Below are 19,748 nucleotides of genomic sequence, written 5' to 3'. Positions count from 1 at the left end.
CATTATTGGTTGTTACTACTCAATGGGGGGATTGCTACTGCCTCCAGCAGACAGAAGTTAGGGATCCTGCTCAGTGTCCTACAGCCCAAAACATCACTAGTGCTGAGGTTGAGAAGTCCTGATATAAAGTAAAAATGGCTTCTGGAGAGAAAGAAGCAAGACGTAAAGATGAAATAAAGTCCCAGATACAGAATTATAAAACTGGGGAAATGACTACACACACGTCTATCTTTCCAACCCATTAGCTGCCATATTGAAAGCTCACATAGAGAGTCTCCAGCCCAGACACAGGGGTTATCTGACATTTACTTCTTCTGGGACACTCTCAGCCCAAGCCCATTCCAAGGTGGAGGAGAGAAAGCAAGAGAAGCCTCTTTTAGCATTGTTCGATTGCCCTGTTGCCACTACCACCTCCACCACCATCGCCACTGCCACTGCCACCTCCACCATCACCACTGACACCTCCACCACCATCGCCATCACCACTGCCACCTCCACCACCATCGCCACTGCCACCTCCACCGCCATCACCACTGCCACCGCCATCGCCACTGCCACCTCCACCGCCATCGCCACTGCCACCTCCACCATCACCACTGCCACTGCCACCTCCACCGCCATCACCACTGCCACCGCCATCGCCACTGCCACCTCTACCACCATCGCCACTGCCACCTCCACCACCATCGCCACTGCCACTGCCACCTCCACCATCACCACTGACACCTCCACCACCATCGCCATCACCACTGCCACCTCCACCACCATCGCCACTGCCACCTCCACCGCCATCACCACTGCCACCGCCATCACCACTGCCACCTCCACCGCCATCGCCACTGCCACCTCCACCATCACCACTGCCACTGCCACCTCCACCGCCATCACCACTGCCACCGCCATCGCCACTGCCACCTCTACCACCATCGCCACTGCCACCTCCACCACCATCGCCACTGCCACTGCCACCTCCACCGCCATCGCCACTGCCACCTCTACCGCCATCGCCACTGCCACTGCCACCTCCACCATCCCCACTGCCATCGCCACTGCCACCTCCACCACCATCGCCACTGCCACCTCTACCGCCATCGCCACTGCCACCTCCACCACCATCACCACTGCCACTGCCACCTCCACCATCCCCACTGCCATCGCCACTGCCACCTCCACCGCCATCACCACTGCCACCTCCACCACCATCACCACTGCCACTGCCACCTCCACCGCCATCGCCACTGCCACTGCCACCTCCACCATCCCCACTGCCATCGCCACTGCCACCTCTACCGCCATCGCCACTGCCACCTCCACCACCATCACCACTGCCACTGCCACCTCCACCATCCCCACTGCCATCGCCACTGCCACCTCCACCATCGCCACAGCCACCTCCACCGCCATCGCCACTGCCACCTCCACCGCCATCACCATCGCCACTGCCACCTCCACCGCCATCGCCACTGCCACCTCCACTGCCATCGCCACTGCCACCTCCAACATCGCCACTGCCACCATCGCCACCGCCACTGCCACTGCCACCATCGCCACTGCCACCTCCACCGCCATTGCCACTGCCACCGCCATCGCCACTGCCACCTCCATCGCCATCGCCACCTCCATCGTCACCACTGCCACCTCCACCGCCATCACCACTGCCACTGCCACCTCCACCATCGCCACTGCCATCGCCACTGCCACCTCCACCGCCACCATCGCCACTGCCACCTCCACTGCCATCGCCACTGCCACCTCCACAGACATCACCACTGCCACCGCCATCGCCACTGCCACTGCCACCGCCACCATCGCCACTGCCACCTCCACCGCCATCGCCACTGTCACCACCATTGCCACCGCCACCTCCACTGCCATCGCCACCGCCACCTCCACCACCATCACCATTGCCACTGCCACCTCCACCATCGCCACTGCGACCTCCACCACCATCACCACTGCCACTGCCACCTCCACCACCACTGCCACCTCCACCATCGCCACTGCCACCTCCCCACCATCGCCACTGCCACCTCCACCACCAATGCCACCACCACCTCTACCTCCACCACCATCACCACTGCCACCTCCCCACCATCGCCACTGCCACCTCCACCACCAATGCCACCGCCACCTCTACCTCCACCACCATCACCACTGCCACCACCATCACCATCACCACTGCCACCTCCACCACCATCGCCACTGCCACTGCCACCTCCACCACCATTGGTAGCAGCCGTGACAGCTTTCCTAGGGCTGCTCTGCAAAAACAAACTCCTCCTGGGCTTAACCCTAAGCCCTTGGCAACCACCAATGATGGGGAACTTGACTGCTGCTTTGCTGGACCCAGACCAGGAAATCCAGATGGGAAGACGCAGGAGTGCACCAGCTCCTCGTGCTCTGTGGCGAGGGCTCTGCGAAACGGGCGCACATCAGGAAATGTTCGCTCTCCCTTCACCACCAAGGAGACTGGCCGATTTCCTCTCCTTCAAGCTTCTTCCGACGGACAGAGAAAATTCCCAGAAAGACGCTGGGGGAAATGTTAGCGACAGCCCGGAGAAGAGGGGAATGTTTACGTGGACGGGCCTTTGTGCCTGCCCAAGGTACCGTCCATCAATACCGCCAACTTGGGGAGGATGCCCATCAAGGCGGAGCAGGGACACAGAGGTGTCACGTGCACCTCGGCCCACAGAGGAAGGATGCCCAGTACATCTGTCGGGGCGGCCTGAGGACAGGCGACAGATTCCCCCGCAGACATCTGCCTGCTGGAGGAACGTGCCGTGATGCAGACGCCGGGGGGAGGCAAGGAGAAGGGAGGAAGGGAGGCAACTCTTTTTATAGCAAGTGAGCAAACAAACAAACTGTTTTGCCTTAAGAAGCCAAAAAGGAAAAAAGAAAAAGAAGGAGAATACATTTCTGCCACTGCTGGGAGCATCGTAAGAGCCACCTTGGTTGGCCACAGAAAGAAGTGCAGGGTGCCAGGCACACTGAGGCCAGGGCCTTCCCTCCGCAGCCCCGAGGACAGCTGAGAACAGGCCAGCCCCAGCCGCTCAGATGCCAGCAACGTGCTGGCACAGTGCTCGCCCTGTTGTGAATGAGTCCTCAGTCCCTGCAGAAGCTCAGTGAAGTCGGATGGTCACTAACCCGATTTTATAGGTGAAGAGGGTGAGGCTCGGCAAGTTAGCAAGTGGGGAACCACGAGGCGGCCCCAGCTCTGAGCCCCCACCTGCCACACTGCCATGGGGACCCAAGGGTCTCCCGTTTATGAGCTCAGCCTTCCGAAGGCGAGGTGGAAGTGAAGGACTGCAAACCCCGAGTTAAACCCTCTGACTTCTCTCCACCTCCCTCGTGTCTTCCTCCTCTGGCCTTCAGACCCTCGAGCCGATGAAACGCACCACGACCTTGGCTTCCCGAGGCAGCCTCCCCTCACCCCGACACGGGAGCTGACATTGTGCATTCCATTCAGAGCTCCCTTTGTTCAGGCCACATAGAAACCAGAGCTGCTCGTCAGAGAAAAGCTCCATCCCATAATAAACAGCATGAACTATTTATAATCCTGAAAACATCTTTATTATTATTTTTCTTCCCTCCAGAAACAATCTCACACAATCCTGTTAAGTACACACCACGGAGGACTGGAGGGCCACAGGCCGGGGCTGCTTCCCCTGGCCCTGCCCAGCGAACAGATGGCAGCGTGGGCGTTAGGTACCAGCCTCCTGGCAATCTGAACATCTGTTCCCGTTAGAAAATGCTAATTGCCATCAATCAGGACAGCACCTACCCACATTTACATGCAAGCACACATGCACACAAAAAAAAATACATCTAAATTTCTCCAAGTGCAACACTCCCTGCATGTTAACTAGCCTAAGCTTTGCCTCAGCCTCGGAGGAGCAGCCCCGTGGCCAGCTTCTGGTCTGGAGGGCTCCCGTCGGGGCCTGCCCTGGACCCACAGCAAGCAGTGAGGTTAGGGAGTCACTCGGCAGGCAGCCATGCTTCAGCCCCCGGTGGCCTCTCATCCGCCCAGCAGGGAGTAGGCACGGGATCGCGGCCTGGGCAGTGCAGGCCGCCTGGACAGAATCCCTCCCTAGCCTGGATGTTTCTCTCTACGCCTCCACAAAGCCACTCCTCCGGCTCCGTCTGTCCTCGATGTCTGCACCCATTCCCCTCTCCCTGAGCAAAGCTTCTGGGCATCCCCATGGCCCCAGGAACAACCCAGCTGGATCTCCCAGCCCAGTGGTCGTCTCCATATCCACATCCAAGGGCTGGCCCATGAGGCTCCCTCTGCCCAAAGTGCATGTGTGGAGACACCTGGCAGCTCCAAGCCAAGGTCCCAGACCCGGCCTCCACTGGGCTGTGTTTTCTACCCCGTGGGGCTGGGGACAAGATCTCTCCAGCATGTCAGGTGCGACTGGGCCCCAGCGGCCTCCTCCCTCCTCTGGCCTGGAAGCCCTAGGCTTGTGAGGCCCCGCACCCTCTCCCGGATTGTTCTCTGGTTGAGCATCACAAAGCCACAGGCCTTGGTGATCAGGAAGAGTCCTGGGGGGCGGGGGGTGAGCACAGGCAGTGGAAGGGAAGCAAAGCTGCCCCAGATAGGTGGGTGACCCAGGACGGAGAAGGGCAGCATCTGCAAGTGTTTGCCCCTTGGGGAGTCGAGGGCAGAACCTCCCTCCTTCCTTGCCTGGCTTTCTGCAGAGCCCCTGCCCTCCCCAAGGAGCACAGACCCAGGCTACTCCCTGGGACCTTGGGAGGGTCACCTGCAGCCCTTCTAGAGACCACAGGGACCAATAACATGCCATAGTGACCTCAGGCCATGCATGCCCATTGGAGGATCCTCTGCATTTCCAGAAAGTGAGCTGGAAACATTGGCCTATTATATAATGAAAGTCCCACACACACACACCCTCCCCAAGAGAAAGCGATTTTGCTAATTTTTCTCCCGGGCGGCAGGCGCTGTTGCCAGCCTTGGTTGCTATGGGGCCCAGTGACTGGTTTGAGTGGTAAACTCAGGGGATTGGAGGAGAGGTTTCCATGGGGAGCCACAGAGTGCAGCCGATGAGAGGCCACAGGTCCCCCCACCTAGGGCAGCCCACACGACCAGGTATGAAGAGGGCCTCCTGGACCCAGACCTGGCAGGTGACCCCGTAACAGGCATGAGCCATCTCCATGACATCATAACAGGGTCTCTTAATGGGGACATCCCTGTCTGTGAACCAGGTACAGGCTCCCTATGTGCACACGCATGACACATGCCATATGCATGCACTGCACACGTCTAGATAAGGTGCAGAGCTGGCACTGCCACGGGCATGTGTTATGGCCTTATCAAGATGGCTCAGGACTGCGGTGGCATCACCTGCCAGGTCTGGGTCCGGGAGGCCCTCCTCACACCTGGTGGCACGGGCTGCTGCAGACGGGGGGTCCTAGGGTCTCTCACCAGCCACACTGTGCTGCTTCCCATGGAAACCTCTCCTCTGATTCTTGAGAGAGGCTGATGTGTGGCTTAGGTCCCCAGAGTAGTGTGCCTTCCTCAGAGATTTCAGGGGATGAGTGGTAAATAAAGAAGCGGGTGGAGATGAGGGCAGAGCGGGGAGGAGGGAGAGAAGGTGGAAAAACTCGAAGAACCTTGCTTCCAAATTTCTTTTAAATTTTGCCTTCTTTTAAGATGATCCCCCTCTTGGTACCAGGTAAACTCATGTGGATGTTGAGGACATGAGGCCACCTGATGTCCCGGGGGCATGTCCCAGCTGTGCACCTGTGGCCAGCACTCCTGGGCCACCCCCTGCTCTGCCTGCCTGACAGAGAGGCTTACCCCCACCAGCCGCTCTGCTCCTGAGCTGCCTAACTGCAGATGGTGGGGGGCAGCACCTGTTCCGTGGGGCTTAGGGCCTCCGGCTCCCATCCGTGAGTGCCAGGGTCCCTGGAACGTGTGCCCCACCTGCCTCCCGCCAGGATCCAGGAGTGGGCACCTCTCCTCCCTGGGATCACTACGGTCTTTGTTCAGAATCACAGTGTTTCTCTCTGCTATGGGCCTTTGAGTCCTCCCAGGAAGGGACCTTGAGCAAGGTCTCCAGGAAGTTGGCCTCCTCCTCTGCTTGCCCCCTCCCACCACGCCCTCTGACCCTCTGATTTCTCTGTGGCTCCTGAGCATGGCCTGTCTCCCTGCAAGATGCCACAGGTATGAGAACCCAGGAGATGGTTCTTCTCCAACACCCGAGGCAGACGTCATGCCTCCTGCCTGCCTCTCTCTTCCCATTTTGCAGCTTTACTGCCTGCATTGTTTTGTTCGCTGAGCCCTAGGAGCTGAGAGAGGCTCTGGTTAACCATGAAGGACTGTAGAGCCAGGAAACATGACTTTGACCATTTGCCCTTCCCATCCTGAACCCCACATGCTAAGACCAAAGGAGGATGAAGTTTCCGAAATCAACTTCACAATAATGATAGAAATTAATGAGTTCCACATAGATAGGCAGATAGACAGGGGATGACGCATGAATAAATGGATACCTGCATAGATGGATAATAGATAGATGAGTAGATGGATAGACAGACTGATATAGAGACATACAGATAGACAGGCAGGTAGACAGGTGATAGATGATGGATGGATGCATAGACAGATGATGGATGGATGGACAGGTAGGTAGACAGATACATAGATGGATGATTGAACAGACAGACAATAGATCAACAAATGAATGGATAGACGGGTACACACATGGATGACAGATAGATACATACACAGACATAGGTAGATAGATCGATAGCAGATAGGCAGGCAGGCAGGCAGACAGACAGGAGGATGGATGAATGAATGGATGGATGGATGGATAGATAGATAGCAGATAGGCAGGCAGATAGACAGAAGGATGGATGGATGAATGGATGGATGGATAGATAGGAGACAGGCAGACAGATAGGAGGATAGATGAATGGATGGATGGATAGATAGATAGCAGATAGGCAGGCAGATAGACAGGAGGATGGATAGATAGATAGGAAGATAGATGGCAGATAGGCAGGCAGATAGAGACAGGAGGATGGATGGATGGATGGATGGATGGATGGATGGATGGATGGATGGATGGATGGATAGATAGCAGATAGGCAGGCAGGCAGGCAGGAGGATGGATGGATGGGTAGATAGATAGACTGATTGATTGACTGATTGACTGACAGACTGACAGATAGATAGATAGATGGATACAGATAGATATGGATATAGCTCCTCTATAGAGGAGAAAATGTAGGAAAAAAAAACTCTATATTTTCCCCTACACCTTCTCCTTTATGGGTCATTCAGAAAGGTCGGTCCAGGTCTTGACATCGAGTTGGCAGCAGAGGAGCCAAGGACTCAAGCCAGATGAATTCTCACTGGTCACGAGGTGTCTGACATGTATGCTGGGCGGGCTCAAGTCCAGGTCTGTGCCCATCTCCCTGCAGCAGCACTGGGGCCCCTTGGCCGCCCATGCAGTCCTGGGAAACCAGGCACCAGGGACCAGACCTGACCTGAAACAGGGATGTGTGTGGAGAGGACCCCACTCCACGTCAGGGCGCCTGGTCCTGCCTAACGCTCCAGCCTGGACAACGGCCCTGTGCCTACATTCCCTGTGCCGTCCCTGTCCCCTGTCCTGCAGGTAAGCAGCTGACCACCTGCTTGCACCTCACATCTCCCTATGGCACATGCCCCGCCCCACCACCCTTTAGGTGCCACAATGAGCCTGCCAGACCAGACTCCCTCCCTCCACCCACAGCTGCACACAACTGGATGTGGGACCCCAAAAAACAGGTTTGGCCTCCCTCATTCCACCAGGATGGGGTTATCTGAGCTAAGAGAGGGAAGGACCTCTAGTTAAATGTAATGGGGAGGGCAGCTTGCTCACGTGCAGTCAGAAGAACACGCATGAAGGAGAGCGCTCATGAGGGAGAGCTCGCATGGGGGAGCACGTGCACGGAGCAGAGTGTGCACAGGGGAGAACGTGCACAAGGGAGAACGTGCATGAGGGAGAACGTGCATGAGAGAGAGCACGCGTGGAGATGGAAGACCATCTCATCATCTCCAGCCCATAGCTCCTCACCCTAAAACACATCCCTGGCAGTGTGCTCCAAGGAGTGACCGAGAGCCAGGGTGAGGGTCGTAGGCACGTGTGGGGCCTCTTGCAGACCACAGGTGCCTTGGAGGAGAGGCTGTCATGGGTCATCTTTGTGTCATCCTTACGTTCAGCTCCACACACACAGCCCCTGGCCCCGATCCAGACCCAAAAGGGCCCTGCGAATGTTGGAGAATGAACAGTTGTGTGCTTCAATATCACCTGAACTCAGGAGATCACTACTGGAGACACCACCGCAGCCCCAGTGGCCCACATGTGTGTACCTGGGACATCATCCTGGCCCCAGTGGCCAAAATGCCGTGTGTCCACTCTGCTGGACAGAGGGGAAAGAGTAAAGACTGTCAACAGCAAATAAGACAGGCTGGTGGGTGGGCTAGGGCTGGAGGGAGGGCTGTCTTCACTCAACAGCTCCCCCCGAGGCTACCGGCTCCCCGTGTGAAATGTAGCCACATTATAAGCAGAGTCTCATAAAATTTCACAGGAAGGTGGCATTAAAATCCTTCTACTCCAAACCACCCCTCAGCACACACATGCATCTAAGGTTAGAATCCCTTCCCCAACATCCTACCACGTGCTTCTCAAGCTAGGGAAACCCCCTCAGCCCCCAAGGGTGTGCAGAGGTGAGATGAGGGTGGCTGGCCACACAGCCCACGCACGTGCCTCCTCTCACAGTATCTGTTCAGCCAAAGTGTCTGGGGGAACTATTACTGTCAGGTTACAGCCGGCACAAGCATATTGTGGATTCAATGTAAGATGTGCTTGAAGTTTTAAGAGAACAAATAAGACTTCAAAGAAATGTCATCCTTTCTCTGGACCCCTTCTGGCAACACACGCCCAGTCCCTCAGGGGTACAGGTTTAATATTTCCTCTCTTCTGGAGTCTTCTGGGGAAAATGCATACCTCCAGGGAAATGCTGTGTGCCTCTCTGTCATCCAAGACAGGCCACTTAATCTCCCTTTGCCTGAGCACAGCCCACTGCACGCATGTTCTAGCTCTGTGATGCACCACCACGAAAAAAATAACAGCAGAACCAGCCCTTCCTTTCTATTCACTGAAGGAGAAAAACTCAACAGAATTAACTGCTTCATAGACAGTCAAAATAAGCTTTCTGCTGGCCTCAGTGACAATGCTTGACATCCATAATGCAGAATGGAGGTGAGTCCTGGGTCCCCAGCACCCCTCCTGCTGGAAGAGGCCGGGATGCACGAAGGGTCTCTCATGGGAACCAGCCATCGTGGCTCTCAGCTCATGGAAAGCGGGGTACGTGACCAGCACTGGTCAGGGTGCGACGCTTGGAGTATTCGCCAGGAAATGAGGGCAAAGCATTTTGCAAAGAGCGTGCAGGGCCAGGCAAAATACTAAATAATTCAAAAATCATGATGACCTTGCCTTGGGAACTTTTTGGAGCAACAGAATGGTTTAGAATAATGACCCATCCAATGACATTCTGGCTCACAGACAAGAGACAATATTCAAACGCCACCTCTGGTCACCCCTGGCCTGAGGAACATTTGTTTTGGTGGCTGAGGCAGCCGCCAGTTACCCAGTACTGTGGGTACAGGCGTGAGCTTTCTCAGCTACAAAGAGCACGACATAAACAAGGAAGGCGCACACACACCTGTCACCTCTCCGTGGACTGCAGTGTTTAAAAGACAGTCATCACCCAAAGTGCTTTTTATAACAAGAAAGGACTCTGAACGTTGTCAGGTGAGTAGCACTGCCTGTGTCCCCATGGCCAGGGTGTGTGCAGAGCCTGGGTGGATGCAGGCAGGTTAGCTATCCCAGCCCTAGGCATCACTCCTGCATCACACCTAGCGCCCCGTGTGTGACCCGGGATCCCACCGTTCTCCAGGGTCGAGGGAGAACACTTCAAGTGAGGCGACTAAATCTCCACCAAGCACATTATATCAAATACGCCTCAGGAAAACCCTTTATGGAAACCTACTATGTGCAGCACTGTGGGAGAAACAAGTTGCAGCCTGTGCCCTTAAGGAACTCCAGAAAGAAAAGGGGACAGGTGACAAGAGACACGACCAAAGAGGCAGCTCCACGCACAGATGACGACGACCGCCCAGCTGCCCTCTGCAGATGTGCAGGACCAGAGGGCAGGAAGGTGGGGTGGGGGTGGGCTCTGGGTCATGCCCACTTGGCCTCCATCCCGGAGAGCAGCTCCCCCAAACCTGGAATGATGAGTGTGCCTGATGGGACCCATCTGAGATAAACCACAGTGGTCGTACTAGCTGGTGGCAGAGGGTTGGGAGTGGTAGTCCTTAAATTATTTTGAAATAATTTAAGAATCACAAGAATTTGCAAAAATAGTATGGAAAATTCCCGTGCACCCTTCTATTATGGACTAAATTGTGCCCTCTCAAAATTCATACATTGAAGTCCTAACCCCTAGTACGTTAGATGTGACCGCATTTGGAGATAGGACCCTTACCAGGCCATATGTGTGGGCCTCATCCACTCTGACCAGTGTCCTTCTAAGAGGAGAAGATTAGGACACAGACATGCACAGATCAAGGGGCGGCCATGTGAGGACATAAGGAGAAGACGACCATCTACAAGCCAAAGAGAAGCCTTCAAGGAAACCAATGCTGTCAACAGCTTGATCTTAAACTTCTGGCCTCCTGAATTTTGAGAAAATTAACCTCTGTTGTGTGAGCCCCCAGGCTGAGGGGCTTCACCATGGCAGCCCAAGCCGACCACACACCTCCCACATCTCATGACCACCCTCCATTCTCAAGCGAAGACACTGCCCTGGGTCTGTTGGTCAGTGGTAGAGCTTATTCAAACGTGACAAGTTCTGTGATCTGACCTGTGTGGCCTCTATACCGGCACTTCTCAAACCATCTGTGGTGAAGGACTCATTGGTTTATTTCCAATTCATTCTGGACCTACATTTTTGTTTCTTTGTTTTGTTTTTTGAGACAGGGTCTCACTATGCTGCCCAGCTGATCTCAAACACCAGGGCTCAACCAATCCTCCCACCTCAGCCTCCTGAGTAGTTGAAGTGACAAGCCCTTACTTTTGGTTTTTAGAAAACCTATAAAAATAGAATCACTAGAAAAATGGAATAAAGAAGGCATACAAAACACAAAGCCCAGGTTCTTAACGATTAGACTCGTCAGACCTAAAATGACTCCTTCAAATGACTAAAAGATTCTAAATGCTTAATTTCAGCTTCTGTACTCAGTGGCAGGGATCAGGAGCAGCACCTCACGGGCTGGCACCCATCCACAGACCTCACTTTGAGTAGCTGAGATATGGGTCATATGAGACGTGACCTCAGCCTGTTGCTAGGGAGCTGCTGTGGGTTTGAATTCTGTATGGCCCTGGGTTGGTCATTTATCTGCAGCTCAGCTTCCTCACAGAGCCCGAGTTGGAACTGTTGTGAGGATTCACGATGATTCATATATATTTTGGGATGAGAACCTCAGGTAAGATAACCTGCTCACACGTGTCATTCAGGGACGTCAGCCTGATGGATTTCCAGGCCTTGCACACTGTTCTGGACACTCCAGGCACACAGATGCCTCCCGCATGAAGTTGTGTTACGAGTGTATTATTTGATCTTTGTTGAACTTGGGTTTATCTTTGCTTGCTTTCAGGCCCTCCCATAATGTTGACATCCTGATGAACCCCCGCTGGTGACGGCAGGTGGCCACACCCTGCCAGCTCCCTGTAATTCCAGCCATTACTCAGCAATGCTCAGCAATGCAAGGTCACTCAGAAACACCATCTGTCCAAGCTCCGTCTCCCCTCCCACCCCAAAGAAAAAAAGAAAAATTATTCTGTTCCGCCTCCATTTTTCTCCTCCTCCTAAAAGCACACACACACACTCACACACACACACGCAGAACTAAAGTTAGGCTTGCCTTGACCTCTACTTCTAAATTAATTTTCCTTCCTCAGGCATTTGCTGACGCTCCTTTTCTGTTCTTTCCCCCACAGAACACAGATGTCTTTGAAAGCACCAATCCTGCAAACACTTTGTATATCCTTGCAAATCGGGTAAAAGAATAATTTTCTCCCAATCCATACAAATCCTCACTCATCCATTCACCTTTGCCGTGGAATTCATCGGCAACCCCCTCTGAGCAATGCACGTGTCAACGCAGAAAAAAAAAAATGAAGAAATTCCGGAATCACATCAAGGGGCCTCAGCCCCAGGTCCCATCTAAGAATGAGGCCAGCAAGAACCATTAGGCTCTTGGATGCCGTTGACTCACGTCCCTGGTGGCCCTTGATCGTTTTGAATCTAAAACATATGGATTTATACAGATCCATGTGGAACCTTCTCATGTTTCTCCATCCAGAATATCTCTGTGACAATGCAGTCACAAGTTCTGCAGTTACTTCTGTGTGACAGGGTCTGTTTGGATCATGCTTGCACAGGTGTCGATATACCATCCTGGAACACGAGGACTAACCCTCCTTCCCCTCAACGGATGGTGACAATCATTTATTGGCTCTCACTGAAGACACATCCCTTATCGCTGGGGGACTCAGCATCTCAGAGAAGGATGGGCTGTGCATGCAGAGGGAAGACAGGGAGCAAAGTCTGTGCAGAAGATCACCTCACTCACATTTGACTTTTGTACCCGTGAACTTCAGTGCAGCGTGTAACCAGGATCTATTTTCTGCCTCCATTCCCCCTCATTCCCTGGTGCCATTAGTTCCTTTTCCTAAAGTCCTCATGGGTCTCCCCCAGCCCTGGACTCTTACCTCCACCATCACCACCTGACTCAGTCCCTGCTGCCCGCCCACTGGCCTGCCTCACCGCCAGAGCCCCACGCATCACTAACTTCAGCACCCGTCCCCACCCAAAAATGTGTCCACATCCCTCTCTCCCCAGAGGTCTCTTTTTCCCTCTGTTTCTTGGGCCTGATTCCGACCTTTCCTTCCAATTCATTCCTTCCACACCTCAAGAGCCCCCTGGAGAGACCTCACAGGCTCCCCTCTCCTGGCCCAGCTCTACAACGCCTCCCTCTCCCACAGGCAGAGCAAGACTCCAGTTTCTCTCTCCTGTGACAAAAGTGTGCGCCCAAAACTTGCAGCACGAACTGTTTATTTTTAGGTTTAGATTTGGGGTCTGGCTTTTAATTCTTAGTTTGTTCTCAAGTCCGATCTCAGCAGTGGGAGGTGGGAAGTGGGTGGGGGACAGAGAATGATCTCAGCCCATCTCACCAGGTGCCTCCTTCTCCACTAGGTCTGTGGACGGCCTTCTGACCTGGGGTCCTGGGGTTCTTCCAATGTCCACTCTTACAGCTCCAGTCATTCTGGCCTTGGTTTTACTGCTCAGCCTGCATACCTTCTTATCATCATCTTAAAATCAGCCAAGGGATGGTTCTTTTCCAGAGCATCTCAGTGTCTGGGTGAGATCAGGGCCGTGAGGGTCAGGGGACACCTCGGGATGAGTCGTGGGCTGTAGAGTCATGGTGCCTGGGTTCACCTTCCTCCCTGGCAGCCTTGGAGGATACAGTGGGTGGAATCATGTCCCCCCAAAACATGTTCCAGCCCTAACCCCCAGGACATGGGAACGTGGCCTTAGTTGGAAATAAGGTCTTTGCAGATGTGATGAAGGTAAGAGGTGGGCCCCGATCCAATGACTGGTGTCCTTAGAAGACGAGGGGAATGAGAACACACAGGTGCACACACACGCATGCGTGCACACATGTACACACACACACAAATGCACACACACACACAGGAAGGTTGTGCACGACAGACAGGATACACAGGCATGGGGGTGGGGTTGCCTCATGATGATGGAGGCAGAGACTGGACTGACGGTGCATCTATAAGGCAAGGCCCACAGAGGATGGCCAGTGGCCCCCAGAGCCAGGAGAAAGGCCTCCGTGTGCGGGACAGTTTCTCCCTGAGAAGCAACCCCACTGCCAACCTGATTTTGGATCCTGGCCTCCAGGAATTGGCGAGAACGAAGAGCTATCATGAGAAGCCACCCAGTCTGTGGCATTCTGTGATGGCAGTCACGGGACACCGACCCAGATGATCTGAATCTCCAGCCCCACTGGCCAGGCTGACTGTCCTGGTGGCTGCACCTGACACCCTGTGCTCTGGGGGCCACCGACACCCTGCGGACCAGGCCCTGCTGGCTCCTCTCCTTGGATTATTTCCATCTGGGGAGCAGCAGCAGGACCCACCCTTCCCGCTCCAGCGCTGGAACTACATCTGGAAGCTCTTCTCACCCTTAATTGTTCTTAATGCTTTAACACACGGAGTGACTAATGGGCTCTAATTGGGAGCGGTGTCCTGGGGAACTCGCCCACAGCGCCCTCTGCGACCCGCCCAGTCTCCTCCGCTGCTCACTCACAGAGCTCTAAAGTCACCAAGGAAAAATATTGGCCCGTTTTTCTATTTTTTTAAAAAAATGTCACACCAGTGCCAAAAAGCAGTTTTATCCTTCAGCCAACAAGTATAGGGCAAAGAAAAGGATAAAGGCAAAGCCAAAAGCAGATGGGACAAAATATCACAAATGCCACTGAGGTCTGTGACATCTGTCTAGAGACAAATAGTTCTTGGAGGCAAACCCCACGCCAGTCCGTTCAGGGCGTGTGAAGGATTCCAGCCGCACGTTTCCCCTTGAAGGGGAGAGGAGAGAGGGGATAAGGCATCTCTGATGTCTTCTCATCTCCTCTCCGACCCCTGTGAGGGGTGAGTGGTGACTGCCAAGTCACCAGAACTGCAGAGAAGGAACCAGATGATAGAGAGGATAGGCAGAGGCAGGGTGGCAGAACTAGGGGCTCTGGAAAAGAAAGTGCAGAAAAGCCTGAAGTGCACACAATTTCTCAATGGGGTGGGGGGGACAGAGAGAGACAGACAGAGACAGAGAAGGAGGAAGAGGAGGGGGAATGAGAAAGGAAAGAAGTAGGGGGAGAGAAAAAAGAAGAAAGAGGAGAAAGAGGAAAAGGAGACGGAAGAGGAAGAAGAAGAAAAGGAGGAGGAGGAAGGTGCTCATCCTGTAACCCCAGCACTTTGGGAGGCCTAGGTGGGTGGATCACTTGAGGTCAGGAGTTCGAGACCAGCCTGGCCAACAGGGTGAAACCCCATCTCTACTAAAAATACAAAAATTAGCCAGGCGTGGTGGTGGGCGCCTGTAATCCCAGTTACTCGGGAAGCTGAGGCAGGAGAATCTCTTAAACCCAGGAGGTAGAGGTTGCAGTGAGCTGAGATCGCGCCACTGCACTCCAGCCTGAGTGAAGAGCAAGGCTCCATCTCAAAAAAAAAAAAAAAATAAAGATAAATTAAAGAAAAAAAAAGAGGGCACAGTGGCTCATACCTGTAATCCCAGCACTTTGGGAGGCCGAGGCGGGCGGATCACGAGGTCAGGAGATCGAGATCATCCTGGCTAACACGGTGAAACCCCATCTCTACTAAAAATACAAAACATTAGCCAGACGTGGTGGCGGGCGCCTGTAGTCCCAGCTACTTGGGAGGCTGAGGCAGGAGAATGGCGTGAACCCGGGAGGCGGAGCTTGCAGTGAGCTGAGATCGCGCCACTGCAGTCCAGCCTGGGCAACAGAGCGCAACTCCGTCACCAAAAAAAAAAAGAGGAGGAGGAATAGGAAGAAAGGGTGAAACAGAAGCAATGGAGTGGGGCCCCAGGTCCTTGTCTCGTGTCCTCTTTCTCACAGGGACATCCTCAGAGCTTGCTCTGGTGGTGAACAAGCAAAGGGGCAGGGTGGCAGAATTAGGCAGGATCAGAATGAGGGACTGAAGTGGCTGAGCTTGGCATCCTTCCTAAATATTTTCCAAATACATTTGTCAATAGAAAAGGAATCACAGAAGTTTTTAGGACCCATGTCTCCAAAGACTGGCTCAAACTAAAGTCCTCTCATTAAAATATTGGATCCAAGAAGGAAATAAGATGCCCCTGTAGGAAGGAGAGACCCCAGCAACGTCCTTCAGCTGGGCACCGCCTGTTCCACCCAGGAGCACCTAGGACGAGCTCCTGCAAAAGGAATGCATTCACTGCAAGCCCGGGAGCAACGCCCCATCCGCTTCTGGTATAACTAGATGAAGCCATGATCTCCCTCTCCCCGCCGCCAAGCAATGCTCATGTGCTCCAGGAAGCCCCACGCACGTTCCCACGGCTCATGCGGGCAGCCTGTGTCTCAGCTCAGCCCTCAAGGGTGCCATGCTCCCCCTGTGATGGATTCCAGTTTAACAGCTTTTAAAAACAAGCAGACAAGAGACGGGCGTGATGGATGAGCGCAGGAAGCACGCTCATTTGGAGATGATTTATGGGAAGTCATGTGTTGCCGCTCACGGGTGCGTCCCTGAGGGTGGGGGCCGGGGTGGATGGATGAGTTTGGATAGTGTAAGCTGCACTACCACGGCAGGCTCACACTCAGCCCCATGGCGTGCACGGCAGCTCCCGCTCCCATCTCATCACGGCAGGCTCACACTCAGCCCCATGGCATGCGCGGCAGCACCCGCTCCCATCTCATGCTGTCTGCATCAGGGCAGAAGACTTTGTTTATCTCTCAGCTCCAGAACAAAGATGCTCCCCCATCCCCAAAAACATCTAGAGAAGAGACAACCGGCCACATTCCTTGGCTCCTCTGAGTGACCCCAACAACGAACAGCAATGTGGTTTAGGAAAATTCAGGTTATCCCATGAGAGTGGCGAAGGGGAGGGGAAAGGAAGGGAAGGATCAGGGTTGGAGGAGCAGATGACCCTCCTCTGGAGTTTTTGCTCAGGCCCGTCTCTTCCCTGTGGACCTGAAAGACCCATCTGCTCCAGGCCTCAGCCACTGCATGTAACAGACAAATCTCGTTTTGCAGCAGATTAATTTCCATCCATATTTTTAATAAGGACTTAGAATTTACTATACAGTAAAACCCAAATTGAATCCATATTTAAAGGGATGAGCTTTAAAACGGGATCTAATTGACAGGACCCTTTGCAAGGCAGAGGCAATGAACCAGGGCTGAGGCAATGTCCTAGGAGGAAACTGCTTCCTCCCCACACTCTCCTTTGAAGCAAGGACTCGCCTGCAGTGATGGGGAGTCCCGGTCGAAGGCCTCCTTGCCAAGGCCATTCCTGAATCAGAAAGGCCAGCCCGCCTCACTGGGGCAAAAGCTCCCGCAGGCTTTTCCCTGCCCGGGTTTCTCCATCACTGTTCTCCAAGTCCCTCTTAGGAAGCCCCTTCCTCTAGTCACATTCCTCTGGGCCATGGACGGCATCCACATGCCAGAGCTCTGGTAGCCCAAGGGGTGGTTTTGGCGGCCCCTTCTCTGAAGCCCATGTCCAGGCTGCAGGGAGAACCCAGGAGCTCGCGGGGCAGGAGGGTGTCTGCAGGCACACCTGACCTCAGATGTGTGTACCTGGCCCTCTTCCTTCAGACACCCGCCACCCACCATCCTGAAGGTGAATAAAAGACAGGCAGAGACTCAAAGCCACACGCAGGCCTCAGACCACATTGCTCCTTGCTCAGAGGGGCTTCCTCTCAGAGGGGCTTCCTTCTCTTCCCTTGACCTCACCCTTTTAGAAAAGGAAGACTCTGAAAGGCAGATGCCTCACTTCACAATTCAGAGCACACCTTTGGAATCAACAACGGGCTGAACAGTGAACACACCAAGGGAAGCAGCTCAGGTCCAAAAGAGCTTGTGGGGTGACCCCACCAACCCTGGAATTCCCAGACCCTCCTTCGGGGGTGGGCTGGTCTTGCACTTTCACTGTTGATGACCCCGAGGATTTACCTATTTGGGGGACACAGGTTCTCAGACCCACAGAAAGGTGAGGCTGGGCCCCGCAACCTCCTTCTTGGAGGCAGCAGGAAGTGGCATTTTCAGAGGAGCATGGGAGATGGTGCTACCGTCACGGCCTGCAGGATGTCTGTACGTCAGGGCCCTCCCCTAGGGACAGAGCTGCACGCATCTTCTTGGAACTAGGCGTCTGAGGTTCCAGAGACAGAGCATGATCTCAGGGGGTCTCTCGTCCTGCACTGAGGCCAGCCCCAAACCTCGTGTCCTATACTCATTTTCTCAGACAGCCTGCAAGCACGGTGATCTTGGCACAGAGCGACCTGACCAGGAGCCGTAGTGGATGGCACACCAGTGCGGCCTTCACAGCGACACTGCAGGGAGCCCCAGGGCGGAAAGAGCCAGAAAGAGCAGTGGGATTCCTGCCCTCTAAACAGTCACATTGCTGCTTCTCTGTCCCACACAGGCTGGGGTGTGTGGCCTTCCTATCTGGGCTCCCCGAGAGGGCCCCTGATGGTTTACAGAATGGGGTGACAGCCGTTTCAGCAGAGGAGGGGAGTTGTTTAAGGGTTTATCTCAGACACGGGCCCAGATCCACCACTCCTCTCCTCCTGGGTCCATGGCAGAGCCAGTGCTCCCAGGGATAGAGTGCGACAGTGGGCTCGTCAGCTGTCCCTTGCTTCCACTCTGTCCCCCTCACAGAAGGCAGCGACACCTTTGTATGTCTCAGGCCACTCAATCCCTCACTCAGAGCCCTGCAGTGGCTCCCACCACCCTTAAGACAAAATCCAAAATCCTCAGTCCCAACCTAAAGGCCTCTGCATCCAGCCCTGGACCCTCTTCGCCATCTCCTTCCTCCACCTGCACAGCCCCCGGACCCCGTGACGCCAGCCCCTCCTGCTACTTCTCCAGCATGCCCACACGTTGCTGCCTCGGCGCCTTGGCACTGGCCATTCCCTCTGTCTGGAACACTCTCCCCTCGGACATCCTGGGGTCCTCCCTCCCTTCCTTCTGTCTTGGCTCACAACATCAGCACCGGGGCCTGCCCTTCTGTCCTGGGCAACTGCAGCCCCCACCATTCCCCATGGTCTTAATGCACTGCATTTATCTTCACAGCGTTATGGCGCCTGACATACATTTATTCTCCATGTCCCTGCTAAAATATAAACACCATGAGGGCCAGAACTTGACCTTGTCTCCACTGCGTCTCCAGCACCCCAAACAGGGCTCAGCACATCGGGGGCTCAAGGTTGTGGAATGAACAATGTAGGGCAGTCTGGATGGATGAGCTACGGCAAGAAGACCCCAAGGAGCCCTGGAGCAGAGGAGAGCACCCATGGCCTTCACCAGAGAGAAGCAAGCAGTGCACGCCTGGAGATGCACCCAGACTGTGCATAGAGACTTCCAATTCTGCAAACTCTGGAAAGAGCATCTTTTGATGGGTATTGGAGAGACCAGCCTGTGTCCGGGCCTCTGGTCTCTTTGTCCAGGGTTCTTGTCGGCATCATCTGCTCAGCCTACAGTGGGTCGTCATCATGCAAAGCCTGCCTGCAGGCTTCAGGGCTCCAGTCCTCCCTGCCCAGGGGTCACTGACCCACAGCTTTGCATTGTCTATCAGCAGGGAATGGGGCTGCACTGAACCTCACGGGGGTTTAAGAAAGAATTCACCTGGTGTCTGTCCCTGGTTCCTGGGAGGTGATCTCTAAAACTGCTGGAGTTTCCAAGGGATAGGAGTGTCTTCTGTTATTCATAAAAAGCCACTCCTGACCACACCTGACCGTGTGCTGACCTGGCAACTCACAGGGACCCGTAGGAAGCTTCAAGTGTGAGGCTGGCTGTGCACGTGATTAGAGGGTTGGAAATTTCACTCCCCACCTCAGGGGAGCAGAGAGGGCTAGAGACAGC

The 19,748-nt window shown here is 54.4% G+C and overlaps 1 protein-coding gene across 2 annotated transcripts in view; it reads right to left on the bottom strand.

Moving 5' to 3' along the window:
* The window catches only part of LOC134758485 (histidine-rich glycoprotein-like), a 305,440-nt gene that overhangs the window by 156,661 nt on the left and 129,031 nt on the right, over positions 1-19,748 (bottom strand). The gene's annotated exons all lie outside the window — the stretch shown is intronic.

Source organism: Gorilla gorilla, chromosome 4 (genome assembly GCF_029281585.2).
Source record: "Gorilla gorilla gorilla isolate KB3781 chromosome 4, NHGRI_mGorGor1-v2.1_pri, whole genome shotgun sequence".
In the NCBI taxonomy this organism is placed as follows: domain Eukaryota; kingdom Metazoa; phylum Chordata; class Mammalia; order Primates; family Hominidae; genus Gorilla; species Gorilla gorilla.
Note: the sequence above shows the minus strand (reverse complement) of the source record. Positions and strands in the feature narration are given on the sequence as shown.